The sequence below is a fragment of the Nelumbo nucifera genome, chromosome 1 (assembly GCF_055504915.1).
Source record: "Nelumbo nucifera cultivar China Antique chromosome 1, China Antique-T2T, whole genome shotgun sequence".
Taxonomy (NCBI): Eukaryota; Viridiplantae; Streptophyta; class Magnoliopsida; order Proteales; family Nelumbonaceae; genus Nelumbo; species Nelumbo nucifera.
The window spans coordinates 51,747,605-51,765,014 of NC_142649.1; the positions used below are offsets into that span (position 1 = coordinate 51,747,605).

At 38.4% G+C, this 17,410-nt stretch overlaps 1 non-coding gene across 1 annotated transcript; it reads right to left on the reverse strand.

The window, feature by feature from the left end:
• Nucleotides 1-1,129: 1,129 nt before the first annotated feature.
• Nucleotides 1,130-1,236, reverse strand: LOC148803262 (small nucleolar RNA R71). Its single transcript, XR_016081662.1, has one exon. It is a non-coding gene; the product is annotated as a small nucleolar RNA R71 (small nucleolar RNA).
• Between the last annotated feature and the right edge of the window lie 16,174 nt (nucleotides 1,237-17,410).

Here is a 17,410-nt window from a genome sequence, read left to right on the forward strand (position 1 = left end):
TTACTTGAATTGCTTGAGAAAGGGTTTAGGTAATCAGATCAACTAATCATGAAAATGGATTGAATGTATCTTAGAGATAATATGCATGATTCGTTTGGCATTCATTCAACAAGAATTGATTTCCTTCAAATTCTTTGTTCTTAATGCATCTATGGCAATTAAATTCTTGATAGAAATATAAGTGTTGTTGTGCATAGATAGAGTGGGCTGTGCTCGAAAGAGGCTGCTCATACAACGAGGAATTAGCCAACCCATGACTGAATTCAACTTCGGTTGGATAGCTTAATGGTGTAACTGCTGAACCTGTTCTGCTAGTATTTGCATGAAGCACTTCCTCTCATTACTTAAGGCGGTTTGATCCTTGAATACTTAAGGTAATTTGCTAATTAGGAGTTAAGTTTATTTCTGTTTAACCTTTTGGATGGTCAGATAACAAATGGCTGATTCGGTACTAGTAGTTGTTGGATTAATCCTTGTGGGAAGGATACTCTACTCATCAGTATATTACTTGATCGGTTAGTGCACTTGCTAGTGTCTTCTAAACGCATCAAGTTTTTGGCACCGTTGTCGGAGATTATCACAACAATATTATGAACCATCTACTGTTGTTAATCTGATTTTGTATAATATGTTTATGATATGTGTGTATTAGTATCTTTTCGACTTTGACTTGTACAATATATGACACACAAAAGTGAAAAGGAGAGCATCATCTATGATCCAGAGATTGAACGAACTCTCCGCCGCCGCCTTAGAGCTTCTAAGAAAGGGAAAGCTGAAAGTACAGAAACGGCCGAGCAAAGGACCATGATGGACTATGCCATGCCAACCCTCACCGGGGCAGCCTCGAGCATTGTGAGACCAGCAATAGCTGCTAACAACTTTGAGATCAAACCAGCAATTATTCAGATGATCCAGAACATAGTTCAGTTCTGCGGCTTGGCTAATGAAGATCCAAACACTCACATTGCCAACTTCTTGGAGATATGCGACACATTCAAGCACAATGGAGTTAGTGATGATGCAGTGAGGCTCAGATTATTTCCGTTCTCAGATTATTTTGGTCTCTACATGGGATGAAATGGCCAGTTGCTTCCTATCCAAGTATTTCCCTCTGTCCAAGGCTGTAAAAATGCGGAATGATATCACCACCTTCTCTCAATAGGATGGGGAATCATTATATGAATCATGGGGGCGCTACAAGGAATTACTGAGGAAGGTCCCTCATCATGGACTTCCCGTTTGGCTCCAAGTTCAGACATTTTACAATGGTTTGACCGAAGCAATAAGACTATTATGGATGCTGCAGCTGAGGGATCCATTAAGAACAAGAACCCTGAAGTTGCCAATGCACTCATTGAGGAAATGGCTGCAAATAATTATTAGTGGCATTCCAAGAGAGCCCAAGTTAGGAGACAACCCGGCCTTCACAATGTAGACACCTATACAGCACTATCTATACAAATCGGCGCCCTCAGCAAGAAGATAGATGAAATGCAGTTGGCAGTCATGCATGTTCAAACCGTAGCCTGTGAATGGTGTGGGGGAGGTCATATCAGCACCGAATGCCAAGTTGGAAATCAGTTCGTGCAGTCCCCTGAGCAAGTAGATTTCGTAGGGAATCTTCAAAGGCATCAAGGTAATCATTACCCTCGTACATTTAACCCCGGATGGAGGAACCACCCCAATCTGTCTTGGTCAAATGAAAATGCGGTGAAGCCCCTCCCTCAAAACTTTGCTCAGCTAGAAAAGCAATCTAATCTAGAGGAGCTGATGACCAAGTTCATATCAAGTGCGGAAACGAGATTTCAGAACCAAGAGGCATCGATCAAGAACTTAGAAACTCAAGTGGGGCAGTTGGCACAGATGATATCCTTTAGAGTCCAAGGCACCTTACCCAGCAACACAGAAGCAAATCCAAGAGAACAGGTGCAAGCCATTACCTTGAGGAGCAGTAAGGAGCTATAAGAGGTGGAGAAGACAGCAAAGGAAGAAGGTAAGATGGGCACGACCCGAGAACCCGAAAAGAAGGAGGAAGAGCAGTCTAATTCCAGGAAAGAGACAAGTCAACTGCCACAAGTACCATTTCCCAATAAGCTTAAGCGACACAAAATGGAAAAGGAATTCGGTAAGTTTCTTGAAAGTTTCAAGAGTTTATATATTAACATTCCGTTTGTAGATGCCTTAGCCCAGTTGCACTAAATGAAGAATGCTCAGCCATCCTCCTCAACAAGCTGCCTCAGAAACTGAAAAATCCAAGGAGTTTTACTATTCCTTGCACTATAAATGGTTTATGTCAAATATTTGTTTTGAATTCATTCTTTTAGATCATTGACATGGTATTATTTGGATTGATCCAAGTTAATTGGTTTGTTTGAGTAGGTCTGGGCTTCCTATTTAGATGAGATGATTGTTTTCCTATTTTATCTAAGTATGTTGGATTCGTTGAATTTACTACATGGAATTTAGAGTTCTAATAAGGATTGTTAGTGGGTCTAGATTTGGTCGATCATTGGATGATTGGTGAGGGCTTGGTCAGTTTTGGAAAATGTTTCATTGCTACCTAGTTTGGCTAGAATAATTTATGTGAGATTTGATTCAATGGTTTTATTTGTTTTAGGTTGTTCGAACGGTGGGTTGTTTGGATTGATGCTTGTTTCTTGGCTTTGTTCTGATTTGAGTAAACCATTCTTGGTTTTATTTGAGTAAACCAAACAACGGTGGGTTGTTTGGTTGTTTGGATTGATGCTTGTTTTAGGTTGTTCAAACCATTCAATCAAATCCCACAAAACTGATTCTAGCCAAAACAGGTTGAACCAACTAAACATTTTCCAAATTTGACCAAGCCTCACCAACCATCCAATGATCGACATAATCTATACCCACTAACAATCCTTTTTAGAACTATAAACTCCTTGTTCTAAATTCAACGAATCCAACACACATAAATAAAGTACGAAAACAATAATCTCGTTTAAATAGCAAACGCAAACCTATTCAAACAAACCAATGAACTTGGATCAATCCATACAATACCTTGTCAACGGTCTAAAACAAATCAAAGGAAATATTTGACATAAACAATTTAACGTACAGGAACTGTGCTTAGTACAAATCTAATCATGATATTTTTAAATTAAAAAAACCCATTCTAGACCCACTAACAATCCTTATTAGAACTCTAAACTCCAAGTAGTTAATTCAACGAATCCAACATACTTAAATAAAGTAGGAAAACAATCATCCCGTTTAAATAGGAAGCCAGACCTATTCAAACAAACCAATTAACTTGGATCAATCCAAACAATACTTTGTCAATGGTCTAAAATAATTCAAGAAATATTTGACATAAACAGTTAAACGTACAGGAACCAGACTTAATACAACTCTAATCACGATATTCTAAATTAAGGAAACCCATCAAATTTAAAAAAATAGGAAATCAACTCAACTCTTTTAAAAAATGAAACTAGTCCTACTCAAATGAAAACAAAGCCAAGAAACAAGGATCTATACAAACAATCGCACCGTTTAAACAACCTAAAACAACTCAAAGCAGAAATCTGACATTAATATTAACCGATAAGAATCATGCTGATTTCAACTCTAAAGTCACTCTACAATAAACAAATCCATCATATCTAGATAAGATAAATCCAACCACTCACACTTACAACAGAAGCTTGGTAAGAAGTTATCCACATTATTTAACAAATCCATTGTAAATTATCGAGGCATTAAATAAAAAAGATCAACTACGCAAAAAGTAGTTGAAATCAATTTAAAACAACCCAAGATAATCCAAGCAAATGTAACCTATCAAGAAAACGCCAAATTAAAGACAACAAAGTTAAAAGTAGAAGCAAACAATTTTTGAGGACTCACTTTCAAACTACCAATCCAGATACAAATAAAACCAACTCAACGTAGATAAACTCATCTGGTAAACATTGACCAATCCCTAAGGTTAATGAAACCATTAAATCAAAACCCACAAAACTGATTCTAGCCAAAACAGGTAGAACCAATTAAACATTTTCCAAAATTGACCAATCCCTCCCCAACCATCCAATGATTGACATAATCTATACCCACTAAAAATCTTTTTTAAAAACTCTAAACTCCTCGTTTAAATAACAAACCCAGACCTACTCAAACAAACCAATGAACTTGGATCAATCCATACAATACCTTGTCAACGGTCCCAAAGAATTCAAAGGAAATATTTGACAAAAAAGCATTAATCCAAAAAATCCCACCGTTCAAACAACCTAAAACAAATCAAACCATTGAATCAAATCACACATAAATGATTCTAGCCAAACCAGGTAGAACCAATTAAACATTTTCCAAAACTGACCAAGTCCTCACCAACCATCCAATGATCAACCAAATCTAGACCCACTATCAATCCTTATTAGAACTCTAAACTCCATGTAGTAAATTCAACGAATCCAACATACATAGACAAAGTAGGAAAACAATCATTTCATTTAAATAGGAAGTCCAGACCTATTCAAACAATCCAATTAACTTGGATCAATCCAAACAATACCTTGTCGATGGTCTAAAAGAATTCAAAGGAAATATTTGACATAAACAATTAAACATACAAGAACCAAGCTTAATACAACTCTAATCACGATATTCTAAATTAAAAAAACCCATCAAATTAAAAGAATTTAGGAAATCAACTCAACTTTTTTTAAAAAATGAAACCAGTCCTACTCATATCAAAACAAAGCCAAGAAACAAGGATCAATACAATCGCTCTGTTTAAATAACCTAAAACAATTCAAAGCAGAAACCAAACATAGTAAAATCAACCGATAAGAATCATGCTTATTTCAACTCTAAAGTCACTTTTACCTTAAACAAACCCATCATATCTAGATAAGATAAATCCAACCACTCACACTTATAACAGAAGCCTGGTAAAAAGTTATCCACATTATTTAACAAATCCATTTTAAATTATCGAGGCATTAACTAAAAAAGACCAACTATGCAAAGCGTAGCTGAAATCAACTTAAAACAACCCAAGATAATCCAAGCAAAAGCAACCTATCAAGAAAAAGCCAAATTAAGACAACAAAGTTGAAAGTAGAAGGAGACAATTTTTGATGACACATTTTCAAACGAATCGATCCAGATACACGTGAAACCAACTCATCATAGATTAACTCATCTGGTAAACATCGAATATACCTTAGTTAATCAAACAATTGAATCAAATCCCACATAAATGATTCTAGCCAAAGCAGGTAGAACCAATTAAACATTTTCCAAAATTGACCAAACCCTCACCAACCATCCAATGGTCGACATAATCTATACCCACTAACAATCCTTATTAGAACTGTAAATTCCTTGTAGTAAGTTCAAAGAATCCAACATACATAGATAAAGGAGGAATAAAATAATCTCGTTTAAATAGCAAACCCAAACCTACTCAAACAAACCAATGAACTTGGATCAATCCCTACAGTACTTTGTCAGCGGTCTCAAAGAATTCAAAGGAAATATTTGACCTAAACAATTTAACCTACAGGAACTGGGCTTAATACAATTCTAATGACGATATTCTAAATTAAAAAAACCGTTCATATTTTGAGAAATTAGGAAATAAACTCAACTCCTTTAAAAAACGAAACCAGTTCTACTCAAATGAAAAACAAAGCTAAAGAAAAAGCCAAATTAAAGGCAACAAGGTTGAAAATAGAAGCAGAAAATTTTTTTATGACTCATTTTCAAACGAACCAATCCAGATACAAGTGAAACCAACTCGACATAGATAAACTCATCTGGTAAACATCGACAATACCTAAGGTTAATCAAACCATTCAATCAAATCCCACAAAACTGATTCTAGCCAAAACAGGTAGAACCAACTAAACATTTTCCAAAATTGACCAAGCCCTCACCAACCATCCAATGATCGACATAATCTATACGCACTAACAATCCTTATTAAAACTGTAAACTCCTTGTAGTAAATTCAACGAATCCAACACACATAGATAAAGTAGGAAAACAATAATCTCGTTTAAATAGCAAACCCAGACCTATTCAAACAAACCAATGAACTTGGATCAATCCGTACAATACCTTGTCAACGGTCTAAAATAATTCAAAGGAAATATTTGACATAAACAATTTAACGTACAGGAACTGTGCTTAATACTACTCTAATAACGATATTTCTAAATTAAAAAATCCATCATATTCAGAGAAATTAGGAAATCAACTCAAATCCTTTATAAATTGAAACCAGTTCTACTCAAATCAAAACAAAGCCAAGAAACAAGCATCAACCCAAACAATACCACAGTTTAAGCAACCTAAAAAAAATCAAACATTTTCCAAACCAGGTAGAACCAATTAAACATTTTCCAAATTGACCAAGCCCTCACCAACCATCCAATGATCGACCAAATCTAAACCCATTATCAATTCTTATTAGAATTCTAAACTCCATGTAGTAAATTCAACGAATCCAACATACTTAGATAAAATAGAAAAACAATCATCTCGTTTAAATAGGAAGCCCACACCTACTCAAACAAACCAATTAACTTGGATCAATCCAAACAATACGGGTCAAGATAAGATAAATCCATTGTAAACTATTCTACCTTAAACAAACCCATCATATCAAGATAAGATAAATCCAACCACTCACACTTATAACAGAAGCCTGGTAAGAAGTTATCCACATTATTTAACAAATCCATTGTAAACTATCGAGGCATTAACTAAAAATGAACAACTACGCAAAGCGTCTCTGAAATCAACTTAAAACAACCCAAGATAATCCAAACAAATGCAACCTATCAAAAAAAGCCAAATTAAAGGCAACAAAGTTTAAAGTAGAAGCAGAAAATTTTTTATGACTCATTTTCAAATGAACTAATCCAGATAAAAGTGAAACCAACTCAACAAAGATAAACTCATCTGGTGAATTGACTATACCTTAGGTTAATCAAACCATTCAATCAAATCCCACAAAACTGATTCTAGCCAAAGCAGGTAGAACCAACTAAACATTTTCCAAAACTGACCAAGCCCTCACCAACCATCCAATGATCGACATAATGTGTACCCACTAACAATCCTTATTAGAACTATAAACTCCTTGTAGAAAATTCAACGAATCCAACACACATAGATAAAGTACGAAAACAATTATCTCGTTTAAATAGCAAACCCAGACCAACTCAAACAAACCAATGAACTTGCATCAATCCATACAATACCTTGTCAACGGTCTAAAAGATTTCAAAATAAATATTTGACATAAACAATTTAACGTATAGGAACTGGGCTTAATACAAATCTAATAATGATATTTTTAAATTAAGAAAACCCATCATAAACAAATCAAACCATTGAATCAAATCCCACATAAATGATTCTAGCCAAACCAGGTAAAACCAATTAAACATTTTCCAAAACTGACCAAGCCCTCACCAACCATCCCATGATCGACCAAATCTAGACCCACTATCAATCCTAATTAGAACTCTAAACTCCATGTAGTAAATTCAACGAATCCAACATACTTAGATAAAGTAGGAAAACAATCATCTCGTTTAAATAGGAAGCCCAGACCTACTCAAACAAACCAATTAACTTGGATCAATCCAAACTTACGGAGGTATTCATTTGCAATAAAGTTCACAAGGCACCCAACCTTAAATTTCATTATCGTATAGTACTGAAACCAGTATAAGTTGAGACGATTCTTAGTCTTAGAACTTTTTAGGGGAATGTGACCCAATATTACATAGGAAAAAACTTCGACTCAGAGATTCTTTCTTACAATTAATAATGAGAAAACATTACCCTACGGTTGGGGTTGATATGCACTAGAACCTGAACACAATACACCGAAGCCGGTATTCCACTAGCGCTGCGATAAAGGCTTGAACACAAAATAACCAATGCACTGGGAAACCAGCATAGGACAAAAATTACATCTTTCCTTCTCATAAAAATGATTTACAAAAGCAAGCGACTACGGGTATTCACACAGCAGCCTAATCTTTCCTCATATTAATTATATTTTCTAGAGCTTGCTCATGCTCTTCGAAGTCCATCAAATATTTCATCTCCGCTCCATATTCGGCCACTATCTTCCGCTGGCAACCACACTCCTCCATGAGGGCTTCTAGCTTCTCAGTAGCTTTTGAAAGACTGGCCTTGACTATTTTTTTGTGGAGACGCACATCCCTTATCAAACGACCGAAAATAGACTGCGATCCTCTAAGACCAGTCTTTCAAAACACATGGGCCAACAGAATAACCCATTCTTCAATCTGTTCCATTTGAAAGCCAATATCAAAAAAGCACTTGCAGGTCTTCAACCATTGAGAAAATTCTGGCCACAAGAGTTTGTCACAGGGCCAGTTCATGATGTGGTCCATCAGCGTCACAACGGTGTTCAGGGTGGGCCCCATGACTACCGAAGGAAGGTCATTAGAGGGTAACCAACCACTCCGAATGACGACTGCAGCAAATTTTTCCATCGAGCCTGACACATAGTAATTATCATTTCTACGTTACCGCTAGATATGGACCGGATCTATGGTTTCGTATCCCTAGGGGGCAATATCGTTCTTGTTACAATACTCCATGAGCTCTTCATGAACCAGCACAAGCTCTTCCTTGTATGTCAACCCTTCAATCGGCGTTACCACCCTGGATCCCTCGACTCCACTCTCAGGTTGAACCTCCATGTCAACGGGAACTTCGGCCTCAATAGTATAAGCAGGTGTGGCCTTTTCATCGTGATGAAATTCGGGCACTCATGTTTCATGTGGTTCCTTGACTAGCACCTTGGCCGCGATTGTCTTTTGTACCACAATGCCACTTTGTCGCGATTGAGAGATGGGACCTTCAAGACGTTCAAATGCATCGCTGATTGATGGACCTTCCGGAGTAACCGGGACCCCAGGAACCGTTTGAGCATGCATCTCCCTCGGTGCCTCCTTGGAAACTTGTTCTTCCCGCGTGACGGTGGCTGGGGTAACGCCATCGGCACCACCGCTTTCAGTAGCCTCCTGGTTCTGATTGGGGGGTTGTGTTGACTGCAAGTCTTGCACCAACCGCTTGATAAAAGGTGAAACTGGTATTGTACAGGGATCTACGTCAAAGGGAATCTGGGATACAACAGACATTTGCAAACAATCAATAGACAACCTAATCGCAGTAAAAGCTAATACAAATAATAATGCTACACATACCTTATCGCCCACAACGCCCTCGTAAGGGGCCTCTGGGGCCTCCACACCAGGCTGCGCACTTTCTGCCTCCACACGCTTCAGAACAAAAGATTGTAAATATATTAGCAAAAGAAATAGAAAAACAACTTAATTGATCGCAAATAACATTTCATAATTACACAGGTGTACGAGTTCTTACCCGGTCAACCTTCTCAGGCTCCTTTCTCCGAGGGCGAGGAGTCATTTTCTTTAAACGCCCGCTCGAGAGGCAGACGGTAGTAACCTTCTCGATAGGTACAAGGTTGCTGATTGTGTTGACTCTGTGTTAGGCACGTTCTTCACCCCAGGGGGGTCTTGTTCAACTTTCTCTCGGACTGGCGGTGGTGAGTGCCCATCTTGGTGTTCCTTGGTCCGCGATGAGGCCACTTCTAAAACAGGAGCTTGTGGCTCTGGTATGTGATACACCCTCGCCGACCTAGGCTTCTTGGTTATAGGAGGGCAGCTACTCTCCCCCTCCTCAAAAACTATGTGTTTCCCCTCTCACCTTGTGCTCACCTTCCTTGGAGAATGCGATGGAGGAGTGGTTGGACTCTGACCCTAGTTAGCCACATGACCCTCGAGTGGAGCCAAGACATGGCGCAGGCGAGGGTTTGATGTCATTATCATTTGAAAACCCCCGAGCAATGCACAAAGATGAGCAAAGTGGAGGGAATTAGAGTTCTACACCCTCAAATACCCTGTGATAAGGAATTGCGAACACCCTAGAAATGCAAGGTCATGGTGTCAAACCCAGAACACATCTTCTCCTGAGGACCACAAGAATTGGGCACCCATGTCATCATAACCAAACTGTCAAAGTACCCAGTCCAGGCGGTAAACAGTTAGCTGATCCTCGTCGGTGCGATCAAGGTACGCTATGACCCTAGGCTAGGTTATTAGTCGTGTTACGCCTGCAGCAGGACTCTTGACCCCCACGGTGCAATGCTAATCACCGCCTTTTGGAACCGAAATGCCAATACATGACGGCATTGCGTGATGCATACATAGATTGAGCATACGGCCTCCAGACAAACCCATCGAGGGAAGCCATCTTCTAGTCAATTTCACTTGTTTTGAATTGGTTATGCCTATTAGCAGGAAGCCAGCGTTTCCCCTTGTAGACCTCGATCACTTTATTTTTAGACTCATCTCCCTCCATGGTGGAAACAGCAACATGCATCGGGGAAAGAGTGCAAGATGTGACGCTGAGGTCAAAGTGCTCACACAAAACCATCCCCACAGGAAGGGGACACAGATGTAGCTAATATGCCTCTTGCAACTTGGGTCCATTATCTGCTAGATGGTGTCATCCATTTGCTCATACAAATAACCCAGGAACATAAAAGCTAAGGGCAGTTGGTGGCCACTGGCAACAAGGACGGTGAGGGGCACCAAAATGGTGCACAATCCAAAATCTGGTAACCCCGAGAAGAGGAAATGGGAGACTACATAGAGAATGAAAGTGGAGAGGTGACATTGGCTATCGGGTCCCTGCACCATTACATCCATCCTACCATGGGACTCGAACCAATATTCCAACCACGCTTCCAATGGCATTTTACCCCAGGCAAACGATTGGTCCACTAGTGCTTTCAACACGGCAATCTCATCGAAGAGCTCATCGCAGAACTGCCTACTTTCGGCAAGAATAGACTCTAGGTGTTGGAGATGCTGAGCAGACACAGACCCACCTATGGGCAACGCTAGCAAGGCAACGACATCCTCCACGATGACGGTGAACTCACCAAACACACCCACGAATGTGTGGGTACGACAACACCAGTGTTCCAAAACACATCAGCAATGTTGACATTGAGAACTCCCCGCGATAGAACAAACAAGATGCAATTAGTGTAAGGAAATAAAGAACAATGGAACATCAAATAAATATCTAAACGACACATATCTTTTTCACCCACAATGCCATCAGGCGAGACTTGTGGAATTTAAACCTCAAGGTGAGTCTCACTGACCTCCACCCGCTTCAGTACAATTGACTATAAAAATAGTACAAGTTAGCACACACAGTAAAAGAAATAGTAACCTAAACACATTGAAAAAATTGTATAAACTTACCAAACCAACCCTCTCAGACTCCCTCCTACGAGGACGGGGAGCAAGCTTCTTTACCCACCCACTGGCAATAGGAACAAAAACAACTTTTCCAGGAGGAACTTGCATTGCAGACTGCACCAATTCTGCATTAACTACTTCCCTTGACTCAGAAGCTGGGGCTAGAGGATCTTGTACAACCTCCTCAAGGTGGTCCCATGGAGAACCCCTAAATTGGTGCTCCTCAGCCCAAGATGATGCAAGTCGGACCTGGTTTCACAAACCTCCCCTGATATTGACAGCCAGAAAAAGCGAGGCACCCTTGTCGTCCTAAACTTCTTAGATGCAAGGGGTCGGCTGCCTTCACCCTCCTCGATGGCAAGACTCTTACCTTGCCAAACAACGCCCATAAACTCGCGCTCCTTTGCTATCACCGGTGAAGAACCTAGCTGGGAAGGGACCTCTTCTCGCCTCTGCTCCGCCGCATGACCCGATCGGAGGAAGAGCCATGACGTGACGGGGATGGGGATTTGCAGCCATAAACTTCTACATCCCACCCAACAATGAGCACATATATGTTAAGTGCAAGGACTCGCGCTGCTTGACCCTCTCGAAACCTGCGATAGGGAATCGGGAGACACTTGGAAATGCCAGCACATTCCGACGTCTCCAAAACACATCCTCACCAAAATATCTCAGAAACTGTGAGCCCATACCATCATATCCGAACTATCGGAGAAGCTGGTCAGGATGGTAAGCTGCCACTTGCGCCTCATCGGCTCGATCAAGATACACAATGACACCAGGCCATACATAGCACAAGACGAGCCACAATGGCAAGAGGGCTATCAGCTTCCACAAAGCATTGTTGGTCGTCGTCCTCATGAACATTGACACCAATGTAGAATGGCATTGAATTGCGGACTCCTCATACAAGCCCCCCCTCTAGAGTAGCGATGGCAACAGTCATTGGGGACAAAGGGCGAGGGGTAGTTGATGATTGCTAGCAGCAATAACAATAAGGGGAATCAGCACTGTGCGTAAGCCACAATTCGGGGTACTTGGGAACAAAAAACGAAATTTCACATACAGAACAAAAGCTGCAAGGTGACACAGGTTGTCTCCCCTTCAGACCATAATGCAACCTTGGCTATTGGCATCTTCCCACGGGCAGTCGATTCGTCCACCTAAGATTTGAAATCTTGGACTTCCTTCATCAAGTCCGCACAAAGATTAGACGAGTTGGCAGGGACGAACTCCGTAAACTACAAATGATGGGCAGACACCGCCCTACCAACCGGAAGTGACAAAAGCACAGCAATGTCTATAGGTATATAATGGTCACTCAGACCAATAGAGCACAAAGGGTGTCGAATTAATACCACATAGATTCCTATGATGAGTCAATAACTCATCGACTCATCACACATTTGCGATGAGTTCATAACTCATTGCATGATTGCGATAAAATCATACCTAAAATGGGTCGTGATGGTCTTTGGCCCGCATAAGCGAACACAGACTTGTGATGAGCTTTGCACACGTGCAGATCTATGATGAGCTTCAAAGTTATTACAGAACCACGATAAGCACATAACTACTGCGAAGTAGGAATAAATGCTAGAAACACGTGTGTGATGGAACGCTCTGTGGGCCTAATAAGGGCGGGCCAGGTAAATAATGATGTCATTCACACCACATCGATTAAAATGGTCACGAAATGAAGTAGCACACGCAGATTATGAGAATCCTCGAACGAAAGAAAAGTTCATCCTTGAGATATCTTGTGAAACACATAATGAAACCCTAGTAGTGTTCCCTGACAAACTGGCAACAAATCCAATATTCCCTTTCCCAGTGGGAATCAAATGCTTTTGGCTCCTTCCTTTCGGGATCTCGGGATCTCTCCCAATAATAGGGGTCCATTTCATAACAAAATCATCATCTTATCATTCTTATTTACCATAGCCTTTTGCCTACCTCCTGCACCTAGTCTTCCTCTGTCCTTCAAGGAGACCCTCGTACGTAGCCTCACCACCACACTTACATTAGAATCTTTGGTTAGTTCCTTAATCACAGAGGATGGTTGCTTATAGGATTAACCTCTCTCCCATCCTTGAAGAGCATGACAACACTATGGAGAATGATAACCCAAAAGTTAAGGACCAGTATGGTGTGCAGTCAACCAAATAGGTTGATGTCGAAATACTCTCAAACATGGTCTACGAGTTTGAGACCCATTTTGATCACTTGGAGCAGATGCAACAAGAGATGAGGGCCACTCTGCAACTTCTCCTCCAGCAAATGGCTAGAACTGAACAGTCCCCTTTCACCCTAGCCGCTCCTCCTGCATCTGTCCCCACAAGCCACCACTCCACCAATTTAAACCCCGCCGTGTTGAGCAACCCACCAGAATCAACCCTGTACCCGTACAGACCAGTCAACCCACCATCAGATAGTCTCGGGTCGCTCTTCAGATTGACCCAGTAACAGAGTCACCACTTAGTCGTGACGAATTAAAGGAGTATGTCCAAGGACTGGTGACAGAGAGTCTAACCCGAGCCCAGTCCTCACTTGTCCTACAAAAGCCCTACTCTAACAGGATCCTCTATAAACTTTATTTTCTGTTGGTTATGTCCCTCCCCAACAGTGGCCACAGTATGGCGGGCATAAAGGAAGCCCACCAAAGCATGTGAACAAATTTGAGGATGTCTCTGTGTTCTCTCTCTCTCTCTCTCGCTCTCTTTCTTTGCGAGTTACATATTTAGGGTTGTCAATGGATTGGGGTTAGATCTAGATAGATTGGATATTTATTTATTTTACCAAAAGTTAGTAAATTATTATCCATAGATTTTATTTATTTACTTAACTAAATTATTAAACTAATTAATGATTTAATTTATTAACAAAGTATTTCTCTTTATCTCTCCCTTTTTAAGACTATCAATGGATTAGTTCTTATTTTGGATAGGCTATACATGTCTTGTCACAATAATAACTGAAATTTTATTTACTTATTTTACTAAATTAAATTATTTATTATTTGTTTTAATAGATTAAATAAATTATTCTCCATAATTTTTTTATTTAATTCTATCTGTGACCAATATTTACGGTTATCAATGGTGCGGGTTTGGATTTCAATAGCTTGGACCAGTCTTGCACCAATCACAAGTGAATATTTATTTATTTTTTGCTAAAGTTAATATCTATTTTTCAAAATTATCCATAGATTCTTATTTATTTAATTTACTAAACTATTTAAATACTTAATAAATCATTTAACTAATAAGTTATTTCTCTTTTTCTCTCTCTCTCCCCCCTCCCAACCTGAGCCCAATATTTAGGGTTATCAATAGGATAGGTATCGGTTGGTCGGGCCACATTTAGTTTGGGCTCTGCCTTTATATCAACATAACTTATTAAAGCCCAAGTCTAAGCCTAGGCCAACCATCAAACTGAGATTTAGAGCGTGCCAGATTATTTAATTATTTCCCTCTCTTTATTACCGCTCTATGTCCTACATTTAAAGTTTGTCAATGGGTGGGGTTTGTTCTACGTAGCTTGGATATTTTATTTATTTTATTAAATTAAATTATTCATTTATATATTTTACAAAATTATGTAAATTATTATCCATAGATTTCTATTTATTTAATTTACTAATTTATTCCATTAATTAATAATTTATGAACAGGTTAGGGTCTGAGTTGGGATTAAACCTATTCACATGTAGTGGCATGTTCGGGAAGGGATTTGTCTTTATATTAATAGAATATATTGAAGCCCAACTTCAAGCCCAACCCAACAGGTCTATCTCTTGAGTTGAGCCCAGCGAGGAAATTGATATTCTTTAGTACTCTCTCATTTCCTCACCAGTTAATTTATATATTTAATTTAGTAAGCTAAAAATTTTATTTATTTAATTTTCTAAACGATTTAATTTTATCAACAAATTATTTCACTATATCTCTCCCTCCCCAAGTCTAATATTTTGGGTTATCAATGGATCGGGCTAGGTTTAGATCGATTGGATATTTATTTATTAATTTACTAAATGAATTGAGTCGTTATATATAGATTTTATTATTTAGTTTAATAAATAAATTAATAATTTATTTGGTTTCACTTGTATCTGGATTGGTTCGTTTGAAAATGAGTCATCAAAAAGTTTCTGCTTCTACTTTCAACTTTGTTGCCTTTAATTTGAATTTTCTTGATAAGTTGCATTTGTTTGGATTATCTTGGGTTGTTTTAAGTTGATTTCAGAGACGGTTTAAGTAGTTGTTCTTTTTTAGTTAATGCCTTGATTGTTTACAATGGATTTGTTAAATAATGTGGATAATTTCTTATGGCTTCTGTTATAAGTGTGAGTTGTTGGATTTATCTTATCTAGATATGATGGGTGTGTTTAAGGTACAATAGTGACTTTAGAGTTGAAATAAGCATGATTCTTATCGATGATTTTTACTATATCAGGTTTCTACTTGGAGTTGTTTTGGGTTGTTTAAACGCTGCTATTGTTTTTATTGATCCTTGTTTCTTGGCTTTGTTTTGATATGAGTAAGACTGGTTTCATTCTTTAAAGGAGTTGAGTTGATTTCCTAATTTCTTTTAATTTGATGGGTTTTTCAATTTAGAATATCATGATAAGAGTTGTATTAAGCCTAGTTCCTGTAGGTTAAAATGTTTAGGTCAAATATTTCCTTTGAATTCTTTGAGACCGTTAACAAGGTACTGTAGGGATTGATCCAAGTTCATTGGTTTGTTTGAGTAGGTCTGGGATTGCTATTTAAACAAGATTATTTTATTCCTACTTTATCTATGTATGTTGGATTCTTTGAATTTACTACAAGGTGTTTACAGTTCTAAAAAGGATTGTTAGTGGGTATAGATTATGTCGTTCATTGGATGGTTGGTGCGGGCTTGGTCAATTTTGGAAAATGTTTAGTTGGTTCTACCTGTTTTCGCTAGAATAAGTTTTGTGGGATTTGATTGAATTGTTTGATTAACCTATGGTATATTCGATGTTTACCAGATGAGTATATCTATGTTGAGTTTGTTTCACGTGTATCTGGATTGGTTCGTTTGAAAATGTGTCATCAAAAATTGTCTGCTTCTACTTTCAACTTTGTTGTCTTTAATTTGGCTTTTTCTTGATCGGTTGCATTTGCTTGGATTATCTTGCGTTGTTTTAAGTTGATTTCAGTTACACTTTGCATCGTTGGTCTTTTTTAGTTTATGCCTCGATAATTTAAAATGGATTTGTGAAATAATGTGGATAACTTCTAAACAGGCTTCTGTTATAAGTGTGAATGGTTGGATTTATCTCTTCTAGATATGATGGGCTTGTTTAAGGTACAATAGTGACTTTACAGTTGAAACAAACATGATTCTCATCGGTTGATTTTACTATGTCAGGTTTCTTCTTTGAGTTGTTTTATGTTGTTTAAAAGGTGCAATTGATTTTATTGATCCTTGTTTCTTGGCTTTGTTTTGATATGAGTAAGACTGGTTTCATTTTTTAAAGCAGTTTATTGATTTCCTAATTTCTTTTAATTTGATGGGTTTCTTCAATTTAGAATATCGTGATTAGAGTTGTTTCAAACCCGGTTCCTGTACGTTAAATTGTTTATGTCAAATATTTGTTTTGAATTCATTCTTTTAGATCGTTGACACGATATTATTTGGATTGATCCAAGTTAATTGGTTTGTTTGAATTGGTCTGGACTTCCTATTTAAACGAGATGATTGTTTTCCTAATTTATCTAAGTATGTTGGATTCGTTGAATTTACTACACAGAATTTAGAGTTCTAATAAGGATTGTTAGTGGGTCTAGATTTGATCGATCATTGGATGGTTGGTAGGGGCTTGGTCAGTTTTGGAAAATGTTTAATTGGTTCCACCTGGTTTGGCTAGAACCATCTATGTGAGATTTGATTCAATGGTTTGATTTTGTTTTAGGTTGTTTAAACGGTGGATTGTTTGGATTGATGCTTGTTTCTTAGCTTTGTTTTCATTTGAGTATAACTGTTTTCGTTTTTTAAAGGAGTTGAGTTGATTTCATAATTTCTCAAAATATGAAAGGTTTTTT